Source organism: Schistocerca nitens, chromosome 5 (assembly GCF_023898315.1).
Source record: "Schistocerca nitens isolate TAMUIC-IGC-003100 chromosome 5, iqSchNite1.1, whole genome shotgun sequence".
Classification (NCBI taxonomy): Eukaryota; Metazoa; Arthropoda; class Insecta; order Orthoptera; family Acrididae; genus Schistocerca; species Schistocerca nitens.
In genome coordinates, this window is record NC_064618.1 from 526100468 (window position 1) to 526114388 (window position 13921).

The following is a 13921-nucleotide window of genomic DNA, read 5'->3' on the forward strand; positions in this document are numbered from 1 at the left end:
GTTGCAAATATGGATCCTGCCATGGACGTCCGGAGTGAAGTTGCGCATCATGCAGCAGTTTGAGTCGTAACACGACGTCCTGTTGCTGCAAGGAATGCATTATTCAACATGGTGGCGTTGCTGTTGGGGTTCCTCCGAGCCATAATCCGTAGGTAGCGGTCATCCACTGCAGTAGTAAACCTTGGGCGGCCTGAGCGAGAAATGTCATCGACATTTCCTGTCTCTCTGTATCTCCTCCATGTCCGAAAAACATCGCTTTGTTTCACACCGAAACACCTGGACACTTCCCTTGTTGAGAGCCCTTCCTGGCACAAAGTAACAATACGGACGCGATCGAACCTCGGTACTGTCTAGGCACGGCTGAACTACAGACAACATGAGGTGTACACCTCCTTCTTTGTGGAATGACTGAAACTGATCGGTTGTCGGACCCCCTCTGTCTAATATGCGCCGCTCATGCATGGTTGTTTACATCTTTGGGCGGGTTTGGTTCAAATGGCTCTGAGCACTATTGGATTCAACATCTGAAGTCATCAGTGCCCTAGGACTTAGAACTACTCAAACCTAACTAACTTAAGATCATCACATCCATCCATGCCTGTGGCAGGATTCGAACCTGTGACCGTAGCGGTCGCGCGGTTCTTGACTGAAACGTCTAGAACCGCTCGGTCGCAGCCGCCGGCTTGGGCCGGTTTAGTGACGTCTCTGACCAGTCAAAGGGACTGGGTGTGCGATACAATACCTACCGTGAACGTCTATCTTCAGGAGTTCTGGGAGCCAGGGTGATGCAAAACTTTTTTGATGTGTGTTTTTAATAGCTCCATTCAGAGATGCCTGCTTTGTTAGGGCATCTACCTGTTCATTTCCAGGTCTCCCAGAGTGGCCCTTTATCGGTACCATCGCTATGTTGTGACAGTTCCTCTGCATCCGAAACAGAAAGTCGACAACTTCTGCAACTATGTGCTTTGCACGAATTATGGTGGTTTCTAATGAGTTCTAGGACTGGCGTACTATCGGAGACAATGAATGTTATGTCTGCTGCGGTCGTCGCCGGCCGATGTGGCCGAGCCGTTCTAGGCGCTTCTGTCACGAAACGCGCGACCACTACGGTCGCAGGTTCGAATCCTGCCTCGGACATGGATGTGTGTGATGTCCTTAGGTTAGTTAGGTTTAAGTAGTTCTAAGTTCTAGGGGCCTGATGACCTCAGATGTTAAGTCCCGTAGTGCTCAGAGCCATTTGAACCATTTGCTGTGGTCGTCTATGGGAAGAATAGGGCTTCCAAAATGGCGATCATCTCGTCTGTCACAGTAGTGGAGTGTGTATCCAGCTTGTGTAGACCTTGTTGTTTGCTTCGGGGTACGCAATAAACACTACCAACGCCTTCACTAGACTTGGCCCCATCTGTATACATCAAAAACACATTGTGAACGTGAGACAGGCAGATCACAGTTGGGGATGCATGCAGGTAATACGTGCAGTGGGGAGGGAGCTTGACCAGCGAAATAAGCGAGGTGAGGTAGGAGGAGGTGTCAGGGAGTTCCCTGGGAGCGGCGCTGGCCGCCCCTGACCTGCCCCAGGTGGCGGCCGGCGTCGCCCGCGGCCATTGATCGCCGCGAGCAGCGCCGCCGCTGCCTCCGCCTCCGCCTCCGCCTGCGCCGCCGCCGCCGCCGACGCCGCTGCTGCCACGGGCTGCGTAGCGTGCCTCGCCTCATCTGGCACACTGGCAGCGAAGCGGTCTCATGTCTCGTGTGCTCAGCAACATATAATCCGATATGAGGCACCTTAGTTGACCTACAATTATACACTGGCCAAAGAAAAAACGCAACACCAATAGCTAGTTGTGTGACATAAACAAAAGTTGATAGGCTTGTTTCTACATCTGAAACATGATACACTACTGGCCATTAAAATTGCTACACCACGAAGATGTGCTACAGACGCGAAATTTAACCGACAGAAAGAAGATGCTGTGATATGCAAATGATTAGTTTTTCAGAGCATTCACACAATGTTGCCGCCGGTGGCGACACCTACAACGTGCTGACATCAGGAAAGTTTGCAGCCGATTTCTCATACACAAACAGCAGTAGACCGGCGTTGCCTGGTGAAACGTTGGTGTGATGCCTCGTTTAAGGAGGAGGAATGCGTACCATCACGTTTCCGACTTTGATAAAGGTCGGATTGTAGCCTATCACGATTGCGGTTTATCTTATAGCGACATTGCTGCTCGCGTTGATCGAGATCCAATGACTGTAGCAGAATATGGAATCGGTGGGTTCAGGATGGTAATACGGAACGCCGTGCTGGATCCCAACGGCCTCGTATCACTAGCAGTCGAGATGACAGGCATCTTATCCGCATGGCTGTTACGGATCGTGCTGCCACGTCTCGATCCCTGAGTCAACAGATGGGGACGTCTGCAAGACAACAACCATCTGCATGAACTGTTCGACGACGTTTGCAGCAGCATGGACTATCAGCTCGGAGACCATGGCTGCGGTTACCCTTGACGCTGCATCATAGACAGGAGCGCCTGGGATGGTGTACTCAACGACGAACCTGTGTCCACGAATGGCAAAACCTCATCTTTTAGGATGAATCCGGGTTCTGTTTACAGCATCATGATGGTCGCATCCGTGTTTGGCGACATCGCGGTGAACGCAAATTACAAGCGTGTATTCGTCATAGCCATACTGGCGTATGACCCGGCGTAATGGTATGGGGTGGCATAGGTTACACGTCTCGATCACATCTTGTTCGCATTAACGGCACTTTGAACAGTGGACGTTACATTTCAGATGTATTACGACTTGTGGCCCTACCCTTCATTCGATCCCTGCAAAACCCTACTTTTCAGCAGGATAATGCCTGACCGCATTTTGCAGGTCCTGTACGGGCCTTTCTGAATACAGAAAATGTTCGACTGCTGCCCTGGCCAGCACATTCTCAAGATCTCTCACCAACTGAAAACGTCTGTTCAATGATGGCCGAGCAACTGGCTCGTCACAATACGCCAGTCACTACTCTTGATGAACTGTGGCATCGTGTAGAAGCTCCATGGACGGCTGTACCTGTACACGCCATCCAAGCTGTGTTTGACTCAATGCCCAGGCGTATCCAGAACAGAAGCGGTTGTTCTGGGTACTGATTTCTCAGGATCTATGCACCCATATTGCGTGAAAATGTAATCACATGTCAGTTCTAGTATAATATATTTGTCCAATGAATACCGGTTTATCATCTGCATTTCTTCTCGGTATAGCAATTTTAATGGCCAGTAGTGTATATATTCAGATTTCATGCCAGTCGCGTAAGAGTGGCACTGGTAAAGCCAGTATGAGGTTGCAAATGAGATTCGCTTTAGGTAAGCCCTGCAACGGTCGTGAGCGTTAATTATCTTTAAGATTGGACGTGTTGAGTCGGTGTTAGTCAAGAAAGCCTTTAAGGCGACAAAAAATCAAAATGGTTCAAATGGCTCTGAGCACTATGGGACTTAACTTCTAAGGTCATCAGTCCCCTAGAACTTAGAACTACTTAAACCTAACTTACCTAAGGACATCACACACATCCATGCCCGAGGCAGGATTCGAACCTGCGACCGTAGCGGTCGCGCGGTTCCAGACTGTAGCGCCTTTAATAAGGCGACAAAAACGCCATTATCAGCACCTCATTTAGTTTGTCGTGTAATAGAGCTCCGAGGAGCTGGATGTTCCTCCTGCGATATTGTCGAAAAACATTGCAGGAGTGTACCCTCTGTACACGATGGCTGGCGGCAGTGGTCACGGGAACGAATGGTCGCAAGAAGACCGGACTCTGGATGGACACGTGGCACCTCTGAGAGGGAAGAGCATCGTGTTCGACGTATAGCTGTGCTGCATCGTACTGCATCTGTAGCAGCAATATGAACAGCAGCTGGTACCACAGTGACACACCGAACTGTTACAAATCAATTACTTCAAGGACAGCTCCAAGTCAGACGCTCTGTAGTGTGCATTCTGCTGACCCCAAACCACCTCGTTTGCGACTTCAGTGATGTCAAGTGAGAGCTCAGTGGAGAGCAGGGCGGAGGTCTCTTGTGTTCTGAAAGTTGGTTCTACCTCGGTGCTAGTGATAGCCGTGCGTTGCCTACGAGAAGGCCTGCCTGCCTGCCTGCATGCTGGACACGCTCGACCTACGCCTGGAGTTGTGATCTGGGGCGCGATTTCGTCTGACAGCGGGAGCACTCTCCTGGTTATCCCACGCACCCTGACTGCAAAATTGTACGTCAATTTGGTGATTCGATTTCTTGTACTGCCATTCATGAACAGCATTCTATGGTGGTCGCCCAACAGGATAACGTTCACTCACATACCGCTGGTATAACCCAACATGCTCGACAGAGTGTCAACTTCTTTCTTTCTCCTGTTTGATCACCAGATCTGTCTCCAATGGAGCACATACGGGACATCATTGGATGACGACTCTAGCATGATCCACAGACAGGATTAACTGTCCTTGTACTGACCGACCAAGTGCAACAGGGATTGAACTCCACCCTACAAACTGAAATCTGGCACCTGAACGACCCAATGAATTTACATCTGCATGCCTACATTCAACATTCTGACGGTTACACCGTTATTAATGTAATAGCACTTCACGTTTGCAATAGATTATCTCGCACCTATATTAACCTATGCTAATCACTTAAATATCTTAGCTAGACAATGTATTCCCGATTTTCTTTACATTCATTACTTTTTGGGTTGGAATTTTTTCTGTCAGTATATATTTGGTGACATTTGTTTCGTCGGTATTACGATGTGGTCTAACGCTCGCTTCTGTTCCTAATATTTCATGCCAGCCTGCGAGACATACTCTAAGATGCTGCAAAGACGTAGTTAGTTAATTTCCAAATGCAACTTCGTTTAGCTAGCCAAAACTGCCGAACTGTTTGTTTGCAACGATGCAAGGTTCCAGTTGTCACATCATCCGTTCGCTGTGTTACGGCACACAATAATAACGAATAGGAAATCAGAAATTTTTGTTGAAACTCTTCCGCAGTGCCACAGGCAGTATTCAGTTAAACCAGAGACAGAGACTGAAGCAGGAAGCGTACCGGAACGACGCAAGTGGGATAGCCCTTCGACATATTACGACACTGTCCACCGAGTGAGAAATACGTTTTCAGCCGAAAGGAGGCTGCCACAGCAAACCAAGGGAAGAGATAAAAGGATATCGGTCCGCTCGTAAGATACGGTGCAAGCCACATAAAGCGACGACGTGATGAACCAATTAACCGCCTTTTAACTGAATATAGCAGAATAAGGAGGACATATACTGTCATTACAAACCTAGGCTCACGTCACAGCCTCGGACTAGCTTCCTTTAAATACTCCAGTTTACCAGCTATCCGCAGTTTCTCATTGGGATTGGTGGCACCCGCAGTAATAAACTCGGTTCTATGATTACGGTAATATAGTGAATCTATGTCCCAGATGCTCCAGCATAGTCTATGAACTAGGCAAAATTGCACTCGAGGTGATAGACTTCACCTGTTGAACTTCACGCTGCTCGCTGACTGTCTCCTTAAAACACCACATCGCAGAGTGCTGACAGCGCTGAACTTCAACACAGAAGCCAGCAACAGGGCCTCTTGCGGTCCACGTACCTGTTCAACACCCAGGCGCCCCCAGCGGCTGAAACCTGTCAGACCGGTAGGGAGGACTTCAACTGGCAACATGAGTACCAATCGGCAATTCGCCGCAGAGCCGAGGTCGCTAACATTATTGCCTGGGCGTGCTGATACAGAGCTGGTTAAATAGACGACAGCTAGAACCCAACACACAGCCGAATGAACCATCAGTCGAGGCTGAGGCTGGAGAGAAAGGCGTTGTAAGCACAGTGAATAAATGATTGAATTTTAATAATGTTGTACTAGCGTCGAAGACGCTTCACACGTTCCCAGTAGCCATCTTGACCTCATACTGGGCGATTCGCCGCTCGGCCCCCTGCAGCAGCGAAAGATCGCGGAGTCACGCCAGTGTGTGTTGTGGAGATTGTACACAAGAAGGGCTGTCGCTATATGATTTATTTGGCACTAGGGTCCACTACTTGTGTACCTTTAGTCCACTAGCTTTTATGATAAATGTGGGAAACTGCATTGAAGAACAACTACAGATGCTTGCCCACAGAATTCGATACCTCATTAGTTTGCACGCGTATTTCAGATTCACTCTGTGTACAGGGTAAGTCTGCTGAATGAGGAACGCAGAGTACACTGAGAATCAAATGGGGTTTTTTGTTAAGTTGTAGTGGACAACGTGACCATTTTTTTGATGAAACTATAGTATTTTTTTGTGGCAATGGAAAAACTGTTCGAAGAAGACTGTTCTGTTCGGACCCGCGGCATAGATTTATCGTGAAAACCCCGGGGTAAAATCATAACAAGTGTTTCGTATTAAAATGTAACTTATTATCGATATCTTTATCGCATGTAGCGTCGGTTAACAACACAACGAAATTTGGTGGTCGCGATACATTCTCGTCTGGCTCTATCACATTCCCATCTACACTCCTGGAAATTGAAATAAGAACACCGTGAATTCATTGTCCCAGGAAGGGGAAACTTTATTGACACATTCCTGGGGTCAGATACATCACATGATCACACTGACAGGACCACAGGCACATAGACACAGGCAACAGAGCATGCACAATGTCGGCACTAGTACAGTGTATATCCACCTTTCGCAGCAATGCAGGCTGCTATTCTCCCATGGAGACGATCGTAGAGATGCTGGATGTAGTCCTGTGGAACGGCTTGCCATGCCATTTCCACCTGGCGCCTCAGTTGGACCAGCGTTCGTGCTGGACGTGCAGACCGCGTGAGACGACGCTTCATCCAGTCCCAAACATGCTCAATGGGGGACAGATCCGGAGATCTTGCTGGCCAGGGTAGTTGACTTACACCTTCTAGAGCACGTTGGGTGGCACGGGATACATGCGGACGTGCATTGTCCTGTTGGAACAGCAAGTTCCCTTGCCGGTCTAGGAATGGTAGAACGATGGGTTCGATGACGGTTTGGATGTACCGTGCACTATTCAGTGTCCCCTCGACGATCACCAGTGGTGTACGGCCAGTGTAGAAGATCGCTCCCCACACCATGATGCCGGGTGATGGCCCTGTGTGCCTCGGTCGTATGCAGTCCTGATTGTGGCGCTCACCTGCACGGCGCCAAACACGCATACGACCATCATTGGCACCAAGGCAGAAGCGACTCTCATCGCTGAAGACGACACGTCTCCATTCGTCCCTCCATTCACGCCTGTCGCGACACCACTGGAGGCGGGCTGCACGATGTTGGGGCGTGAGCGGAAGACGGCCTAACGGTGTGCGGGACCGTAGCCCAGCTTCATGGAGACGGTTGCGAATGGTCCTCGCCGATACCCCAGGAGCAACAGTGTCCCTAATTTGCTGGGAAGTGGCGGTGCGGTCCCCTACGGCACTGCGTAGGATCCTACGGTCTTGGCTTGCATCCGTGCGTCGCTGCGGTCCGGTCCCAGGTCGACGGGCACGTGCACCTTCCGCCGACCACTGGCGACAACATCGATGTACTGTGGAGACCTCACGCCCCACGTGTTGAGCAATTCGGCGGTACGTCCACCCGGCCTCCCGCATGCCCACTATACGCCCTCGCTCAAAGTCCGTCAACTGCACATACGGTTCACGTCCACGCTGTCGCGGCATGCTACCAGTGTTAAAGACTGCGATGGAGCTCCGTATGCCACGGCAAACTGGCTGACACTGACGGCGGCGGTGCACAAATGCTGCGCAGCTAGCGCCATTCGACGGCCAACACCGCGGTTCCTGGTGTGTCCACTGTGCCGTGCGTGTGATCATTGCTTGTACAGCCCTCTCGCAGTGTCCGGAGCAAGTATGGTGGGTCTGACACACCGGTGTCAATGTGTTCTTGTTTCCATTTCCAGGAGTGTATCTCTGTCTTATTACTGCTGTCTCTACTGCCTTCCAACAACTCATGTATGTGATCCGCAGACGTTCTAACTCTTGCTGGTCGCTGTATGTCCGATGGGCTAGCTGCGTAATTGCTTTGCAGTTTTTTCATTTCCTTTTCGACGCTGAAGTAGCTCTTGCATTCGGTCGCCATTGGACTTTCTAGGCTTTATCTATTAGTTTTGACACATTCTTTCTCTGACTTGCGATTTCTGTAATTCCTAGAATATTTCCGAATAATATGAGTCGATATTTTTCACCATTGTATAATTTTCAGTACTATACATTTTTCACTTATATTCCGGCAAATAATTTTATTGTCTGATTTTTTATCTTAGTTGTGCTCCGCAAGCTCTCAAGAATGACACCCGAATTAACAGTCTTGTTAATAGCGTTTCCACGCTACACCAATTTATGACTTTACACAAAGGTCATGACTGTTAAGTCGTGCGTGCGCCTACAATAGTATGATGACGTCACAAGCAAAACAAATAGTGCACGACAAACATGTACAGAAGATCAATCCGCTGTGGACTCTGTCACTATTTTCGCTTTATTAATGTCATTCATAGGATTTTTCGATCTGGAAAAAGCGTACTAAAATGTACAATGGTACAAGATGTTAGAAATTCTATGAAAAATAGTGGTGAGCCGTAGTGAAAGGCGGGTAATATTCAATATACAGAAAGACGGGTAACACACAATATGTACAAGAGCCAAGAGGGAACAATAAGACTGGAAGACAAGAACGAAGTGCTCTGATTAAAAACATTTCAAGTCAAAGATATAGTCTTTCACCCCTACTTTTCAGTCTGTAGATCGAAGAAGGAAAGACGGAAATAAAAGAAAGTTTCAAGAGTGGGATTAAAATTTAGGGTGAAATGATATCAATGATAAGATTCGCTTATGACATTGCTATACTGGGTGAACGTGAGGAAGAATTACAGAATGTGTTGAATAGAATGAACAGTCTAATGAGTACAGAAGATGGATTGAGGGCAAATCGAAATAAGACGAAAATAATGAGAAGTAGCAGGAATTAGAACAGCGAGGAATTTAACACCAGAATTGAGGATCACGAAGTAGACGAAGTTAAGGAATTGCACTACCTAGTCAACAAATTCATCCACGATGGATGGAGCAAGAAGAACATAAAAAGTAGACTAGCACTGGCAAAAAGGACATTTCTGGCCAAGAGAAGTCTACTTGTATTCAACGTAGGCCATAACTTGCGGAAGAAATTTCTGAGGATGTACGTTTGATGCACAGAATTGTATGGTAGTGGAAGGTGGACTGTGCGAAAACCGGAACAGAGGAGATTCGAAATATTTTAGATGTGATGCTACAGAAGGCTGTTGAAAATTAGGTGGACTGAGAAGGTAGAATCGACGAGGAAAGGAATATGTGTGTCCGCAGCTCGTGGTCGTGCGGTAGCGTTCTCGCTTCCCGCGCCCGGGTTCGATTCCCGGCGGGGTCAGGGATTTTCTCTGCCTCGTGATGACTGGGTGTTGTGTGATGTTCTTACGTTAGTTAGGTTTAAGTAGTTATAAGTTCTAGGGGACTGATGGCCATAGATGTTAAGTCCCATAGTGCTCAAAGCCATTTGAACCATTTTTGAAAGGAATATGTGGAAAACACTTACAAGACGAACGGGCAGGATCATACTACATCTGTTAAGACATCAAGTAATAACTTCTATGGTACTAGATGGAGCTGTAGAGGGTAAAAATTGTAGAGAAAGACAGAGATTGGAATACATATAACAAGTTATTGAGGGCGTAGGTTGAAATTGGTACTCTGAGATGAAGACGTTGGCACACGAGAGAAATTCGTGGCGGGCCGCATACAACCAGTGATAATACTGATGTGTCAAAAAAATTGTGGTTACTATCTATACAAATCTTTCGATACACTGTTACACAAGACAGTTCAACCAGCTGTAACGAGCGCATAGACGTTGTCACCTCAAAAGCAACAAGTTAATGTTGCCACAAGCCACTCTCCCGCCTTCAGGAGAAGATGTCCCACAAACGTTTGCCTTTTGTACCAAAAGTAAGCACACACGCAATTCATTTGTGGTTTGTGTATTTTTTATCTTGACTGTCATATCAGGTTCTCAATATGTTGAACTTGAACAATGATACATGCTATAAAGTGATTTGAGGCAGAGCACACTGAACTTTGAATTTCATCTGGACTTATTGCAACTCTGGTATATTTCGTAGGGCAGCTCATGTCTTCGGAAATCATCGGTGTTTACTTGTAGACTTCTTGTGTTCATTTTCCTCGATGATTAAAGTCCAGAGGTGATAACGTTGGTGAGAGAGCAACCCATTTTGTGTTTCCCGAAAGAGGAATCTAATAACATGCAGATACTGAGAAGCTCTGAAATTATCTGTGCGGAACGTGTGGGGCATCACGCACGTTGATACCACATGGATTGCCTTATGCCCAGTGGGATGGCTTCCAATAACTGCGGCAATTTGTCTGTTAGGAACTGTAAGTACTTGAGGCTATACAAAGTGGTATCAGTGAAACAGGGACCAATGATCCGATTCAAATTGATACACCAAGGTTGTTTATCCACCTGTCTTAGGCATCGTGTATTTTTCCCGTAATCGGTAGCTAATATAAGCACAGCATGATTTGCTCATGGTTTTCAAATAATACTACGTTCACAAACAGAAATACCGCATAATTTTGTAGTTCTCTCAGATACCATTCAGATAAAAGTAAGATATTTTGAAATCAATGCCATGAAGTTGTCAATGGATTTAAACGTGGGAAGGAAGAGATACGTTCTAATGTTGTATTCAAAGAAAACTCACACTCGCATATTCAAAAATGGCTCTGAGCATTATGGGACTTAACTTCTGAGGTCATCAGTTCCCTAGAACTTAGAACTACTTAACCTAACTAACCTAAGGACACCACTCACATCCATGCCCGAGGCAGGATTTGAACCTGCGACTATAGCGGTCGTGCGGTTCCAGACTGAAGCGCCTAGAACCGCTCGGCCACCCTGGCCGCCCTCGCATATTCAATTTGCATCGAAGTGACATGTTTTTAAGTGTTTAACGCCGCTGCCGAAATGGTAGTTGCAATTTTCATCAGTTGCTGTTATTTGTCGTTGGTGTATTGTATTTTTCACACTTCCGCTTTCCCGATATTTTTTTATTTTCTTTCCAAAGGCAGATCGTAGGACTACCGCTTCTCTAACAGTTTGACGTTATTCGTCGTAAAAGAATACCTCTTTTGCTGGCGGCGGGACAGTGATTTTCAACACTGTTTGTTACTATTTGATCAAATTCCACACGTGTTATGTTGTTCTCTGCGAAAACACTTTCTAGCGACACAGAAAAAAGTATATCTCCATTTAAGAACAGTCGGTGTCATACCTTGGCAGTTATAAAGGTCAAGAGTTACTTGTGTACATCAGAAAATGCACCCCATTGTCCATTATAGCTTAACGATGACCGCATTGCGATATACACAGCCGGAAAAAATTAGCGCACCTTGAAAGGTGACGTCGATTTTGATCTGACGACGACATACGCAACCCGAGGGATACTAGATGCACTGATCATGGTTTCAGAGTCTATCGCTTGCAACCTTATCCCGCGGTTGCGCAGGGTCGGCGTGGTTAGGTGTGGATTTGGTAATGTTAATGTTACGGAGTGGCCGGATGCCCTTCCTGTCGCCACTCCGTACCCCCCGGGACGGAATGAGTATACCCTATCCGTCTGCAACTAGTGTAATCCATGGGATAGTGCGAACGTGTTAAGATGCCTGCGAGTTGTGTAACTGGGGCGGGACGTGGGGACCAGCCCGGTATTCACCTATGGGATGTGGAAAACCGCCTAAAAACCACATCCAGGCTGGCCGGCACACCAGCCCGCGTCGTTAATCCGCCCGGCGGATTCGATCCGGGGCCGGCGCGTCTACCCGAGTCCAGGAAGCAGCGCATTAGCGCTCTCGAAAATGGTTCAGATCACTCTAAGCCATGGGCGGGCAAACGTTGCACGCGGCTCATGAGCACACAGCGCTGCACGTGTGCTGCTCGCGTGCAATCGTCGAACGGAGCAGTGGCGACAGCCGGCAGGTTGCTGCAGTGTAGTTCCAGGCTAAGCTGCGGACATTGAAGCGAAGCGACCACTACGTAGTGAATTTCAGTAACCGGAAAATGCAGAGTGAATCAAGGAAACGTAGAATTGGAGATTTGCTATCTTTTAAAAAGGAATGGGAGAATCATTTTTTCTCTGTGCAAAAACGTGAAAATTGGAAATGTATAATATGTGACAGTATTCTCGCTGGTCAGCGGAAGTTTAATATTGAACGACATTATAATAAATTTCAGTATGTTGCCGTTCTTAGTGCAATAAAAGAGGAATTTCTCGAGCGATTTGGGGGTATATCTTACTTATCCCAAGGTTTTGAATAGTTCTCGAGACAATCTGCTGTTTCTGTAGATGATATTCATCCCAGTTTGCAAATGGAATTAATAGGTTTACAGCGTAATTCCCGTCTGAGAGACAGGTTCCTTTTGGCAAGACGTGTGATAGATTTTTATCACGACTTTCCACAGCAAGTTTCCTCGTCTCCATCGTGAAGCCGCGAAGATAATGTCAATGTTTGGCTCGACATACGTTTGTGAGAGATTTTTTTCTGTTATGAAAATTAATAAGTCTCGGTTAAGAGCAAACATCAGTAATGAAAATTTGTGTAACTGTTTGCGTTGGTCTGTATGTAGAAATTTTGTTCCAGACATTAAACGTATTGTAAACTCCACCTGTGATAATTAAATAAAACGTATCGTAGGTAATAGGTACTCTTTCAAACCATGATTTCTGTCAAGCACTCCTACTATCCTTATTCCTTCATTTAATAAAGCAGTCCAGGAAACAAAACGCATTACAGAGGAAGAAGCGGAGAGACTGAATGGTGGGGAGGGGTGAGAAGCGGGTGGCCAGCTTGCCCCTGTGTGCACGCAGAACACCTGTTAACTGCACACGTGCATGTGCACCGCACACGTGCAGAATTCCTGCCCGCCCCTGTTCTAAGCACTATGGGACTTTAACATCTGAGGTCATCAGTCCCCTAGACTTAGAACTACGTAAACCTAACTAACCTAAAGAGATCACACAAATCCATGGCCGAGGCATGATTCAAACCTGCGACCGTAGCAGCCGCGTGGTTCCGGACTGAAGCGCCTAGAACCACTCGGCCACAACGGCCGGCTTAGCGCTCTCGGCTAACCTGGCGGGTATAATGGTTTCAGTGTCATCCGCCAATAAATAGTGCAGTGGCATAGCTAACAGAGCGTAGTGCAAAAGAGTGAAGCAAGCAGGCAACCATGCCACAGTGACGCACTTATGTTTCCTACAGTCGACTGAGTGATTTTGAAATGGATCAGATTTTCGCCCACCGAGTGGACGGATCCTCCTTACGAGAACTGCCACAAAAGTTTCACTTTCTCCGTCAGTTGTGCAACGATGCTGGTACCAGTGGTCACGTGAACATTCTCGCATTCGTAGACGGGGTACTGGACGTCCGCGCAGCACAGACTCCCGCCAGGATTGTCGTATTGTAAGGGTAGCAGATCGAACAGCTACCTTAACACAGATGAGAACGCTTGTGAGCCCGGATTTGTCAATAACAACTATTGCGAACTGAATTTTAGAAGTGGAACTACCAACATAAACACCTCTAGTCCGTCTTCCACTGACGTCACGGCATCGACGTGCACGGCTCGACTAGTGCCGTTAGAGGAGCGCCTAGAAGATGGGATGGCGCGATGTGGTCTTCAGCGATCAAAAACAATTCTGCCTGCACGCAAGGGATGGTCGTTTGTGCGTACAATTTAGACCAAGTGACCACAATCTCGGAGAGAGTATTCGTCCGACACTGGCCTCACCCTAGGCCTTATG